The sequence below is a fragment of the Coenobita brevimanus genome, chromosome 96 (assembly GCF_032717465.1).
Source record: "Coenobita brevimanus isolate Jiangsu-jjx chromosome 96, ASM3271746v2, whole genome shotgun sequence".
In the NCBI taxonomy this organism is placed as follows: domain Eukaryota; kingdom Metazoa; phylum Arthropoda; class Malacostraca; order Decapoda; family Coenobitidae; genus Coenobita; species Coenobita brevimanus.
Window position 1 is genome coordinate 9,073,475 of NC_137049.1, and position 12,524 is coordinate 9,085,998.

A 12,524-nucleotide genomic window follows, 5' to 3' on the forward strand; every position below is an offset into this window, starting at 1 on the left:
ACGGCCAGCTGATCTGCACGGCAATGCTGCACCCACCAGCTACACCTGCGAAAAGAATTAAGGTGGAGCATCAAAACTGTTATTTCTCTCTCTCTCTCTCTCTCTGCCTAGCAATCAGTACTTGTCATTATTAACCAGGAAACGTAATTCTTGAATTCACAAATTGCTTAGAACCCTTATAGCTTACTGGTTAACGCTTTCATTATTAACCAGGAAACGTGCCAGTTCTTGAATTCACAAATTGCTTAGAACGGGCAGTTTACTGGTTAACCTAACATTATTAACCAGGAAACGTGCCAGTTCTTGAATTCACAAATTGCTTAGAACGGGCAGTTTACTGGTTAACCTAACTCTACACTTACGAGTAATACAGGAAGCTGAAAATCGCTACGCAATCTCGGGCAGGTCACGTTTTAACACCCACCGTGGGTGTGAACACTCATGTGGGTAATGTGCATTCTCCGGGAATCCTCAGAGAGGCCCACAGCTCGAGACATTCCACAAGGTAATTCATACACAGCCTCGGACTGTCTCTGCAAGGTTCTCAAACTTCCCCCTTAACTTATGGTATACATGTATGTACAAGCCCTGGATATACTGTGTCCTGTAGGGCCAACGAGTGAGACGTCTGGTCTACACTTTTAACTGGGAACCAGGCTGGTCCTTGGATTACTCAAATCGCTTAGGATGCCTATCTTACGGAACCCAACATACAACAGTTGCTAGTTAGTAAGCAGTTAGTAGGTGAGACATCAGGTCTACACCCACATTACCACTATCCTGTCTCTCAACTGACTCGGAGATTACAGGTGTGGTTAGAAACGGCTCAGGAAGGGCATGTCCCTGATTAGTGGTGTTACTTTGACACACACTGCAGGAACGGACAAAACTATCTATGTCTCGTCCCATCCCTGGCCAGAAAAAGTCAGCTCGGATACGGCCCTGGGTCTTCCTTTTGCCCATGTGACCTCCTGAGGCTGAACAATGACCCCATTGTAACACTGCTAGGCGGTACTTGGCGGGAACGACAAACTGCAGTCGAACCTCGCCCTCGGGTGTTCGTGACTCACGGTAGAGCCGTCCTTGTCTGTGAAGGAACTTGGCTCGACCTCCCCGTGAATACTTGATCACTCGACCCTTTTGTTTGTTCCGCACGGTAGCAAGTGTCGGGTCAGAATGTTGTTCTTGCACAACAAGTTGACTGCACATCAGATCTTGCGGCGATTCAATGATCACTGGGGTGACACAGTCTGGAGCCTCAGCCATGGCTCGTGTTACCGCAGCAGCCGAAGTCTGAGTAGCGTCATCGGAGCAACTATCCTTGACTCCATTAATATTGCCTACTATCAAGTCAAATAGAGGCTCTGGCATGACAACTGCGAGTGTCATACCAGTATAAAATGGAGATGCCACCTGGATACATGCCTCAGGGAACAATCTCACTGATCCATCAATAAGGCTTGCATGGATCTGTCGACCTGTATACTGCTCAGGCCGAACTAAACTCTGCTTAACAGAGCAACCTGAGGAACCATTGTCTCTCAGGACCTTCACAGGAATGCCTCCCACAAACCCTGGCTGTACAAGGAAGGTACTGTCACCTGTGGGAGGGCCTGTGGAGGAAGCAGCTAGCCACTCATGAGGCTGCTGAATTGATGTGGCAAACATTGTGCCTTGTGAGTTATAAGATGGAACATTGGCCATCTGTGGAGGGGGGTTCACTGTCACTGTGGGACTAGTGAACTGTGGGGAAGTACCCACACTGGTAGGGACGTGACCACCAGGCTGCTGCTGAGGAATGAAGGCTGCATTCGCTTCCTGCCTCTTTTGAGCTGGTGGTGGAAAAGTTTGTCCCGACGGTCGGTTGCGTGGCTGATACTGCTGCTGGTTAGGGTACTTGTTGTACCTCTTCCACTCAGGTTTCTGAGTATTTTGCCCCTGGTCCTTCTGTGGTTTGCTTGGACCTTGACCATTACTCTGAGAACGGCCTTGGTGCTGGGATTCAGTCTGAGACGGCTTCCCAGACTTGGCAGTATCTTTTCTGCTCCAGGTGTTTTGCTTACGAGCTTGATACCCGTATGCAGTAAAGAATGCGTCAGCCTTCTCTACCATTTGGCTGGCATCTTTCACCTGGCAGATCTTAAGCTGTGCTATGAGCTCAGCAGGCCACGACCTCTCTAGCTGTGTACGCAGCATAAGGTCAATTATCCCCTCACGCGTGGAAGGAGTTTCGTCTTTCTCCATCCACTCACCTAGGTAAGCAGTGAGACGGTCGAGGAACTGAACAGCTGTCTCCTTGTCTTGGAGACGAGCTCATGAACTGAGCTTTGGCGTCGTCTACTGTGAGACCATACGCCTTAATGAGTGCAGCTTTCATCACTTCATAAGTGAGATTGTCTCCACGAATTCTGTGGAGAATATCGAGGGCAGGGCCCTCAAACAGGCTAAGAAACTGAAGCCGCTTAGCTGCATCATCGAGCTGGTAAAGCTGAGCCATGTCTTCAAATCGAGCTATGTATGGCTCGATTCGCTCGCCATCTTTGTATGGGGAAGCTTGATGTGTGGGGTCGCCATAACATGTGCAGGGAGAGCGCTCGTGGAGCTTGAACCAACTGCACCAGATGTGTCTGAAGCCAAGGAATCTCGCTTGAGCTTCAGCACTTCAAGTTCATGTTCTCGTTCTTTGTCTCGTTGTTCACGCTCGTATTCGCGCTCTTTCTCACGCTGCTCTTGTTCATATGCACGCTCTCTTTCACGCTGTTCGCGCTGTTCTCGCTCGTGTACTAGCTCGTGTTCGCGCTGTTGTCGCTCTTTTTCTAACTCGAGCTCGCGTTGTTTTTGTTCGTGTTCACGCTGTTTTTCGCGTTCCTCACGCTGTTCTCGCTCGTATTCGCGCTGTTCTCGCTCGTATTCGCGCTGTTCTCGCTCGTACTCGCGCTGAATCCTACGCTCTTCACGAGCATCTTTCTCACGTTCTTGCTCGTAATTGAACCGTGAAGAACGTAACTCTGTATTTTCTCTGGGTCTGTGAGACCAATATCTTTAGCTTCCTGTACATAAGCACTGGCTGCCATGATGCTAGCTCAATTTACTAAGTAACTAGCGACTCAGTACTGATTGCTGCTTCGCAAACGAATGCTAATAAACAAATAAAGAATACAGACACAAGCTAGTGGTGACCAGTCTTATCTAGTTAACTGGCAAAAATTAAAGCAAAAATGCAAATGATTGGGAAGACTCAATAATAAACACAATGGGTACGCTGACTTCCCAGAAGCGAATAAAATCGTCTGGCGTTACCAAGAATAAACTAGAGTTAAGTACTCTATTGATTAATAAAGCAAAAACTCACTTGCTAAATTAACGGTAAACACCAGTAAACTTGTGTCTATAAACTTTAATGATAAATACCTAAATATGAATGAGTGAGCACTATCTCGTGAATAGCTTTAGAGCTAGGAGTTAATATCCTGGAATGAGGTCGCCAATTGTCACGGGGTTTTTATAATATCACGGTAATTTTAGAATAAATGGTTAAATATTATTTAATTTGATAATAATATTCAATAACATTGAAGAGCAAAGACAATGATTGTCTTGCTACATCAAGCAACGATTACTTTACGCTGACTTGCTAAGATTCTCAAGAACGAGAATTTATAAACTTTCTCAACAGTACACAGCAGAGACTAATTACTCACAATTGCTGAATTACTGTACTGTTAGCCTCTAGAGAAAGTTACATCACCCCTGACAATAAATAACTAATACTAATAATAATAACATCAGGTTCTTGCTGATGCTTAACTCCTATGGCACAACGGATTTTACGTTAATACAACAAGACTGGTCTAAGTACCAGTTATGAAAGCAAACGTTTATGCAAGCTAGGAGCTATATGGAAAATAAGCTTAATTATGGAGAAATGAAACAAGATTTTTACTTTACATTAAGCTCGAGAAAGGAACTGTTAAATTTATTAATTACAAAAAAATAAATTTAACGTTACATTTCAAATCAAATCAATGAGACGCACTCGCTCACTCACTCACGCAATAGCTAAATACTTACGCCTAGGGAAAAACACCTTAATTAAACTCTTATAACTAGAAAATACACAAAAGAAATACTATAGTCGATGAATGCTGCGTATCACCAGATGGGTGAGAAGACTGGACTAACTGTGAAGTGGAGTTTGGGTACTAGCTGACCTCTCACACTGCGGCACAGGTCCTTCCTCCGTCACATCAATCACAAGACTGACTAAGTCGTGGGAAAGCGGAGCACTCGGCCGCATTTTTTTAACGGTCAGAGGCGAACAATAAAAAAACAATAGTATCGCTCAGTACAGCACTTAGTGACGTGCATTAAATCGGTCACTCTTTGAAAACGGTGACGAATTATTTGAAAAGTATACTCCGATAATGGAGGGAGAAACGGTTAGCTGAGCGATACACAGTGAGTTTTCCACTAATAGTTCGTGGTTTCTCACAAAAAGGAAATGTCGCGAATTGATTCGTGACATGTGCTGGGAGAAGTCCTGGGTATGGCACCACAGCGTCCCTTCCCTACCGTACCCAGCATCTCGTGTTTCACTGGATAAAAACAATTATTAAGAAAAAAAAAAAAAAAATCCCGGCGAACTAAATATTTAACAGCGGGTCAGCCACAAACACGCTCTGATCACGGCAACTTCCAACCGTAAAGTGTTACCAGGAAGAAACATGGCCAATTTACTGGTGGCTGGGAACCGTGTACAGTCAACCATAAAAGTACCGAGCGTACTACCACACGTATCACTCTGAAGAATGGACGAAGCATTGAGATATATGGAGCACCCTGTGATTATAAGTGCCAATATTATCCTTGGTAATTATTAGGTCTCGAAATGGCTCAAAAGTTCACATTCTGGGTCCTGTGTTTTTTAAAGCACGAGGTTAATAGATTCATGTGCGTCCTACAAAACTCGCCCATTTTCACATCCCTCGTGCCCCAGGTGTGCCATACTTTTTTGGTTGACTGCACGACAGGCTACTCGACACTGAGAACTGAAACTGAAGTGCATATGAGGTCACATCACCATCAGTACAGTACCCGTGAATGATTCCCCGTTTACAAGGACTTTTAGTGAGATCTTGTTTAAATTACCAACAGTGAATATCCAACTCTCTCATGCATGAGTTAATCGTTACTCCCAGTCCTTCATGTATGCAACAGGTTAACTCTAGAACTGTCTTCCTCTGTATTTCCTACTGCCTTTGACCTCCAGTCTTTTGAACGTTATGTGTCCAGGCATTTCGAAATGAACGGATCTTGAATTTAGATCTGTTATTGTTATTGGTAATATTATTATTATTATTAATGAGGAAACAGTCTTGCAGGCTTCTTGGCTTTAATTCCTTCTTCCTTGCATAAAAAACAAAAAATATGGGAATCTCGCTTCATTATTTGCATTACATACAGTAACATCGGCGCCCTGTCAATAACGACTGAGATCTTGCAAAACAAATTGTACAAAAACAATGTGGACTGGAATTTCACGTCATATGCTTTGAAGTTTAAAAGTGTACATGAACAACTGACCGGGACTGTACAGTGGGGAAGAATGGCACAAACACTATTCATTTAACAAGAGGGGGTGACGTGTGTTGTCACTGAGGGGGACTGAAGGTTCAATCTCAATCTCTCTCTCTCTCTCTCTCTCAAGTAACTAAGGAAGCCACTGATGCAGACAGAAGAGAGATAGGGACTAAGGAACAGAAGTGATGAAGAAAGGAGGGAGGGAGGAGAAGCCTAAAGAACAACCGAATGAGGTTGGATAGAGGGAAAAAAAAAAAGACTCAATCGCTCCTATCGTTCTCTCATCCCTTCCTCCCTCCCTCAGTGACTGTTCTGTGTATCAGGGAACAGCGTATCAGCGAGCGGTACAGTCAATGACCAAACAGATAAACACGCTGAAGCATTCCAGTTAATCTCGGCGACTCGCTTAAGGAGACTCCCTATTAACTCTTTCTTAGTTATTTATTTTTGCATACTGCTGGTTAATATCCTTTTGTACGTTATTTAAGCTGAGTATGGCGATATTAGAAGGATTTGTGTAACACAGCGAAATACATCGCTTAGGAACAGGTGTTAGAAGAGAGCAGTGAGGTGTAAAAGAAAAATAAATCGCTTAGGAACTGGTCTTAGTGAGCTTCCTTAACCGACGAGAATACGGTCTTATGTTTATCTGCTTTCCAGAATCTAAGACGCTCTGCTCTGCTCTCATGTTTCTTAGCTCATTACTCCTTGCAATTTGTCCTTGATAATTATGTAGCTGTGGTCATACTGGCTATAGGAAATAGACGAATTGTTAATGTAAAATGTGTGTGTGTGTGTGTGTGTGTGTGTGTGTGTGTGTGTGTGTGTGTGTGTGTGTGTGTGTGTGTGTGTGTGTGTGTGTGTGTGTGTGTGTGTGTGAGAGAGAGAGAGAGAGAGAGAGAGAGATGAATGGGGGCGAGGTGGAGGAAGCAGGGGAATAATAGACAAGAAGTGGGTGGGAGTGCAGTACTGAGGCATGGCAAAAAAGGAACACGTGGGTTCTCTGATAACACCAGCATCCACTGATATACAGATTACCAATATTATCAGCATCATTCTGATCAATCCGCAACTTCAAGCTGCTTCCTATATGTGGCTGCGTTTTATTATCCACATCGTCTAGTATGCCGTTGAGTTATATGCCCTCCATATAGATCCTTCCATTCAGCGGCCAAAGTGTCTAGGCGTATTTGACTTTTATTATCCAAAGCATCTAATGTATCGTTAAGGGGTAGCTGTGTCTTTCATTCATGTTGATCTTTATGCCACTGTTTACGAACCTATTTTTGGCTGCAACTTAAGCTGCGGACACACCAACAACTTGGGAGGGATGGAGTGGGAACGGGAAGCTTCGCACCACTGTAACCCAAAGAAACTACCAAAATGACATCGGCTTAATGCAGGGGAGAATGTGAGCCTGCACGGCTCACGCTGCCACACGAGAAGAGCTGACAGAATACTTTTTCTTGCTTCAGAAAGCGCGGCCAGTGGAGTAAGGGAAACACAGCCGACGTTTCACCCACACCCTATAAAGGAACAGTGAGTAAGGAAGAAGTATACAGGAGAAGACTGGGAAATACAAAGGAGACAAGGGGTGAAACGGAAAGATAACCCCCTACCCTATCTTCTCTCTCCCCTCCCTTTTCCTGCCCTATCTTCTCTCTCCCCTCCCTTTTCCTTCATTTATCCTTTCCCTCCCCATTCAGCCCCTCTCCTCTCCTCAACCATATGCCACCCCCCCTCTCTCGGCTGACTATTAATCCATCAGTGCATTCAGGTCTTATGTCATAATTTTAAACCATCGTATGTATCTATTTTAGTTTTGTTCCATTCGGGTCACCATTTGCAAAGAAATAACCGAAATCATACAACGACTTCCGAGATGCTGATTTGTAAACACTTGGACTTTGGGGAGTGACAAAATTCAGAGTGAGCGGAAACAAGTGAGTGGAATAGGCTGAGATGCTGGTGGGTGGTGAAAATGGGCAGTGTTGAGGGTGGTAACGATGGCGGATGGGCGGAACGGAGCAGGTGGGACGGGCTAAGATGCCGGTGGGTGGTGAAGAAAGGCGGTTTAGAGGGCGGTAATAATGGCAGGTGGACGGAACGGAATGGAACGGGTGGGACTGGCTTAGGTGCTGGTGGGTGAAGATGGGCGGTGTTGAGGGCGGTAATAATAGCGGTTGGGCGGAACGGAGCGGGTGGGAAGGGCTAAGATGCTGGTGGGTGGTGAAGATGGGCGGTGCACGGGGTGTGGTTTAGAGTAAATGAAAGTTTACAATTAACCAAGTCTTCTCCAGGCATAACAAAGAAAGCAAAACAGCGTAAACGATAACGCTACCAACCAATATGCCTGTAAAAACACACTAGGCAATCATACCTTCTACGGCACATTCTCTAACTGAAAGCGATGTGGTGACCCTGGAATGGAAAACACGAGCATTAACGTCCATTAGAACTACACACAGGACGGAAATTTATCACACACACCTATTAGAGGATTTATTAAGACTATCCAATAATGGCAGGATTGTAACAACCATCCAGAATATGTGAGGGGGAGGAGATATGACAATCACGACAGATTATGGTAATACGCATAGAAAAAAATATTTTGATTACCAGGCCAACACCAACCATACCTACCATATAAAATATTAGCACAAAAAAGTATGACAATGTTAATACCAAACACGTAAACTCCGCAATAAAAAAAAAAATGTTAAAAATAAATAATACCGATAATACTTTGGAAGTGAAATGCAAAATACTGGGAAAGATATTTACTAATCACAAACATTAATCATGTGATTTTTTAAAGAAATAAATACTGCAGCAATTAAGGACAATCGTGTAAAAATTTATAAAATCAATATGACTTGCTACATAATCCTATCTCGTATAACAAAATAGACAAATAACATCATTGCTGTTAATTATCAGAAAAAATAACTAAGCCAATTAATGACATGCCTAGAAGTTTGCAGTATAAATGAATTTGCTTACCCTGTCAGTAACATTCCTGTAGAACTTAAGTTTTAAAAAAATGCTAGTCTAATTAATATCATGCCTGAAATTTTATGAAAAACAAATTTACAATACCATCAAAAGCTGTAACCAACTGGGAAAAAAATAAACTCCACATACAATTACATGAATTAGTACCCAAACCTGCTATATTTCCATTGTGGTGTGGCTGTAACCTAAATGATGTAATATATCAATCACTTGGAACACGGTGAATAAAGCACACTTTCAAGATTTGTCAAATGCAGGATTACCAGCCTAGCATTTACCATTAGAGAGCTGCTGTAACAACAACAAACAAACAACTACTATTACTTCTAGTACTACTACTACTAATAATAATGATAATGGAAAGAAAAAAAAAGACTGCTTAATAACTCTCGTCCGGGCAGAACATGGGCTATTCAGTACCTAATTTCCAAGTTTCCTTTGTTCTTTTATCCAAACCATCAAAATTAAATCAACCTGTCACGTCGCAACCTCCACCACTCCCTGCCTGGTCACCGTCTGATGCAGAGCTCTGGCTGTTTTCTCTCTGGCGCTGAAATTTTGTCTCATTTACTAGTGACGAATTTTAGCCATTTTTCTCAGTTTTTGCTAGTTTAGAGACTTAGTCTCTGGCACTAAGAAAGAATTTCTGGCCGTTTTCCAGGTTTTCCTGGGACTCTGTCTTTGTTTGCCTGTGTGTGTGTGTGTGTGTGTGTGTGTGTGTGTGTGTGTGTGTGTGTGTGTGTGTGTGTGTGTGTGTGTGTGTGTGTGTGTGTGTTCTTACCTAATTGTTCTTACCTAATTGTATCTTTACAGGAATGAGTCAAGCTCGTACTGTCCCGTGTCTTAAACCATATTTATCGTACATATCCTTAAATTTGTGAATTGTTTTGGCACACACTATTTCATTCGGTAGTGCATTCCATTGATCAATTGCTCTGTTTGGAAAACTGAATTTCCTTACGTCTTTATCACCTCTCTTCTTATGCAGTTTTTTGCTGTGTCCTCTTGCTGATGCTTCTCCATATGTTAAGTAATCATTTATGTCTATTTTCTCCTTCCCTGATATGCACTTATATAGCATTATCATGTCACCTCTTTTCCTTCTCTCCTGTAGTGTTGGTAGATTCAGTTTATTTAGTCTTTCTTCATAGCTTAGGTCCCTTAAGCTTGGTATCCATCTTGTAGCGGCCCTTTGAACTTTTTCAATCTTGTCTATGTGCTTTTTGAGATGAGGACTCCAGACTACTGATGCATATTCCAGGGTTGGTCTAATGAATGATGTTATTATCCTTCTTAGCATGTCTTCATTTATGTATGTGAATGCTATTCTCATATTTGCAAGCAGTGTATACATGTTCCGTACCTTCTCGCTGATGTGGTCAGCCGGAGATAGTCTGTTACTGATGATCACACCTAGGTCTTTCTCTCTTTCTGATGTGTATAGGGTTTTATTTCCTAACTTATAATCCCAATCAGGTCTTTTTCCACTTTTACCAAACTTGATTACATGACACTTGTCCACATTGAATTCCATTTGCCATGTACTACTCCATTCATGAAGTTTATTTAATTCTTCTTGTAGCTCTTTACAAGAGTCTATGTTAGTAATTCTCCTTTGTATTTTTGCATCATCTGCAAACATATTCAGATAGCTCTCATTTCCAGTGTTACTGTTTATATCATTTATATACACTAAAAACAGGATTGGTGCCAGCACTGAACCCTGTGGTACTCCACTAGTCACTTCTTTCCATAATGAGTAGTTTCCTCTTAGTACTGTTCTCATTTCTCTTTTTATGAGAAAGTCTTGCATCCAACAAAACAGTTTGCCTCGAATTCCTCCTTGATGGTACAGTTTCCATAAAAGTCTTTGGTGTGGTACTGTGTCAAAAGCTTTCTTGAAATCTAAATAGATATTGTCCACCCATCCTTCCCTTTCCTGTATTGTGTTTGTTACTCTGTCATAGTAGCTCAACAGATTAGTAACACATGATTTTCCTTTTCTGAAACCAAACGGTCTTTCTGTTATCATACTGTGTTCTTCTAGATGATTTACCCAAGCTTTTCTTATAAGCTTTTCTAATTCCTTGCTTACCACACTGGTCAGTGATACTGGTCGGTAGTTGAGTGGATTTTGTCTATTTCCTTTCTTGAATAAGGGGACAATATTTGCTTTTTTCCAAATATCAGGTAGTTTACCTTGACTCAAGGATTTCTTGAAAATTAAAAGTAATGGTTTACTTAATTCCTTTGCACATTCTCGTAGTACCCAACATGAAATTTCATCAGGACCACTTGCTTTTCCTCTGTCTAATCTACTTAACTCCTCCTGTATTACTTTTTCTCCTATTTGTATATCTGGTAGTATGTGTGGACATGCATGTTCCACACAGTCCCTCTCAAAATTTTTTTCTTCTGTAAAAACTAATTGCAAATTCTTATTTAGTGCTTCACAAATATCTTTCTCTTGTGTATAAGTGATTCCCTCGTCCGTAATTGTTTGTATTATATCTTTTACTTTGGTTTTGCTTAAGATATAGCTGTAAAACAGCTTTGGTTGATCACTACTTTTATTTATTATATCCTCCTCAGACTGTTTTTGGGCTTCCCTCCTTATTCTTGTATAATCGTTTCTTGCCTGTTTGTAATTATTATACGCCCTTTCACTATTATGTCTTCTGTATCTATTCCACAACAAATCTCTTCTTTCTTTTGATTTTTTACATTCTGTATTGAACCATTTCTGTATTTTCTTATCTGCTTCTTTGTGCTGTGGGATGTACTTCTGGACTCCTATTTCATAAAATTCACAGAACTTTTTATATACAGCATTTAAATCTTGTCCTCTAAGCTCATTTTCCCAATCAACTTCTAAGAAATACTTCTTTAGGTCTTGATAATTTCCCTTTTTATAGTTTAGGCTCTTTTTGTAACTGTCATTGCTGTTTACTATGTCATATGCTATCCTGAAGTGATAATTTAGTACTGCATGATCGCTTTTGCTGAGTGGAGGGTGATATATTAAACTGTCAATATCATTTTCTTGCCTAGTAAATATTAGATCTAGCACTGAAGGTACATCAAGTCCTCTTTTTCTGGTTTCCCTCACATGTTGCGTTAGGAAGAACTCTTGTACGAGATCCAGGAGCTTTTGGTCCCAACAGCTTTCTTGGCTAATTATATCTAGAGTATTCCAATTTATATTTGTATTGAAATCCCCAGTTAGTATAATTCTTTCTGATTTCTCTTCCATTTTATGTAGTAATGATCTTAAACTGCCAACGGCCATGCCACGTTGAGTACACCGCTTCCCGTCCGATCAGCGAAGTTAAGCAACGTTGGATCTGGTTAGTACTTGGATGGGTGACCGCCTGGGAACACCAGATGCTGTTGGCATCCCTACGTGTCAAGTGGGGTTGGTGGAGGATTAGTGCCCCTCCCTGTAAAACAATTAACTCTAAGCCCTTGACCACCCCGTTTGGGATACATGGCGTCTGGCAATGGATGGATGGATGGATCTTAAACTCTGAATTGTACTCTCTGCCAGGTCCTCATATTCATCTCTTTCCCATGTGTTTGATCTGGGTGGCATGTACAAATTGGCTACAATTACTTTACCTTCAGATGTGTTGATCTCTACTGCAATCAGTTCTACTTGTGATGGTATATCTAGTTTTATTTCATTGACTTTTAGATTTTTCTTAGTTAATATTATAATTCCTCCTCCTTTTTTTACATTTCTGTCTCTTCTCCATATATTGTATTCCTCTAAGTTCAGTATGTCATTGGATATCCTTGGTGTTAATTTTGTTTCAGTTAGGCATATTATTTGTGGTTCATTTTCTCTGACATAATCATTCATCTCTAGTAATTTAGATACCATTCCATCCATATTTGAGTACATCAACTTTATCATCTTGTTTATA

General features: G+C 41.6%; 1 non-coding gene across 1 annotated transcript; it reads left to right on the plus strand.

The window, feature by feature from the left end:
- The first annotated feature begins 11,875 nt into the window (after positions 1-11,875).
- On the plus strand, positions 11,876-11,994 carry LOC145413552 (5S ribosomal RNA). Its single transcript, XR_013899737.1, has one exon. It is a non-coding gene; the product is annotated as a 5S ribosomal RNA (ribosomal RNA).
- The last annotated feature ends 530 nt before the right edge of the window (positions 11,995-12,524 follow it).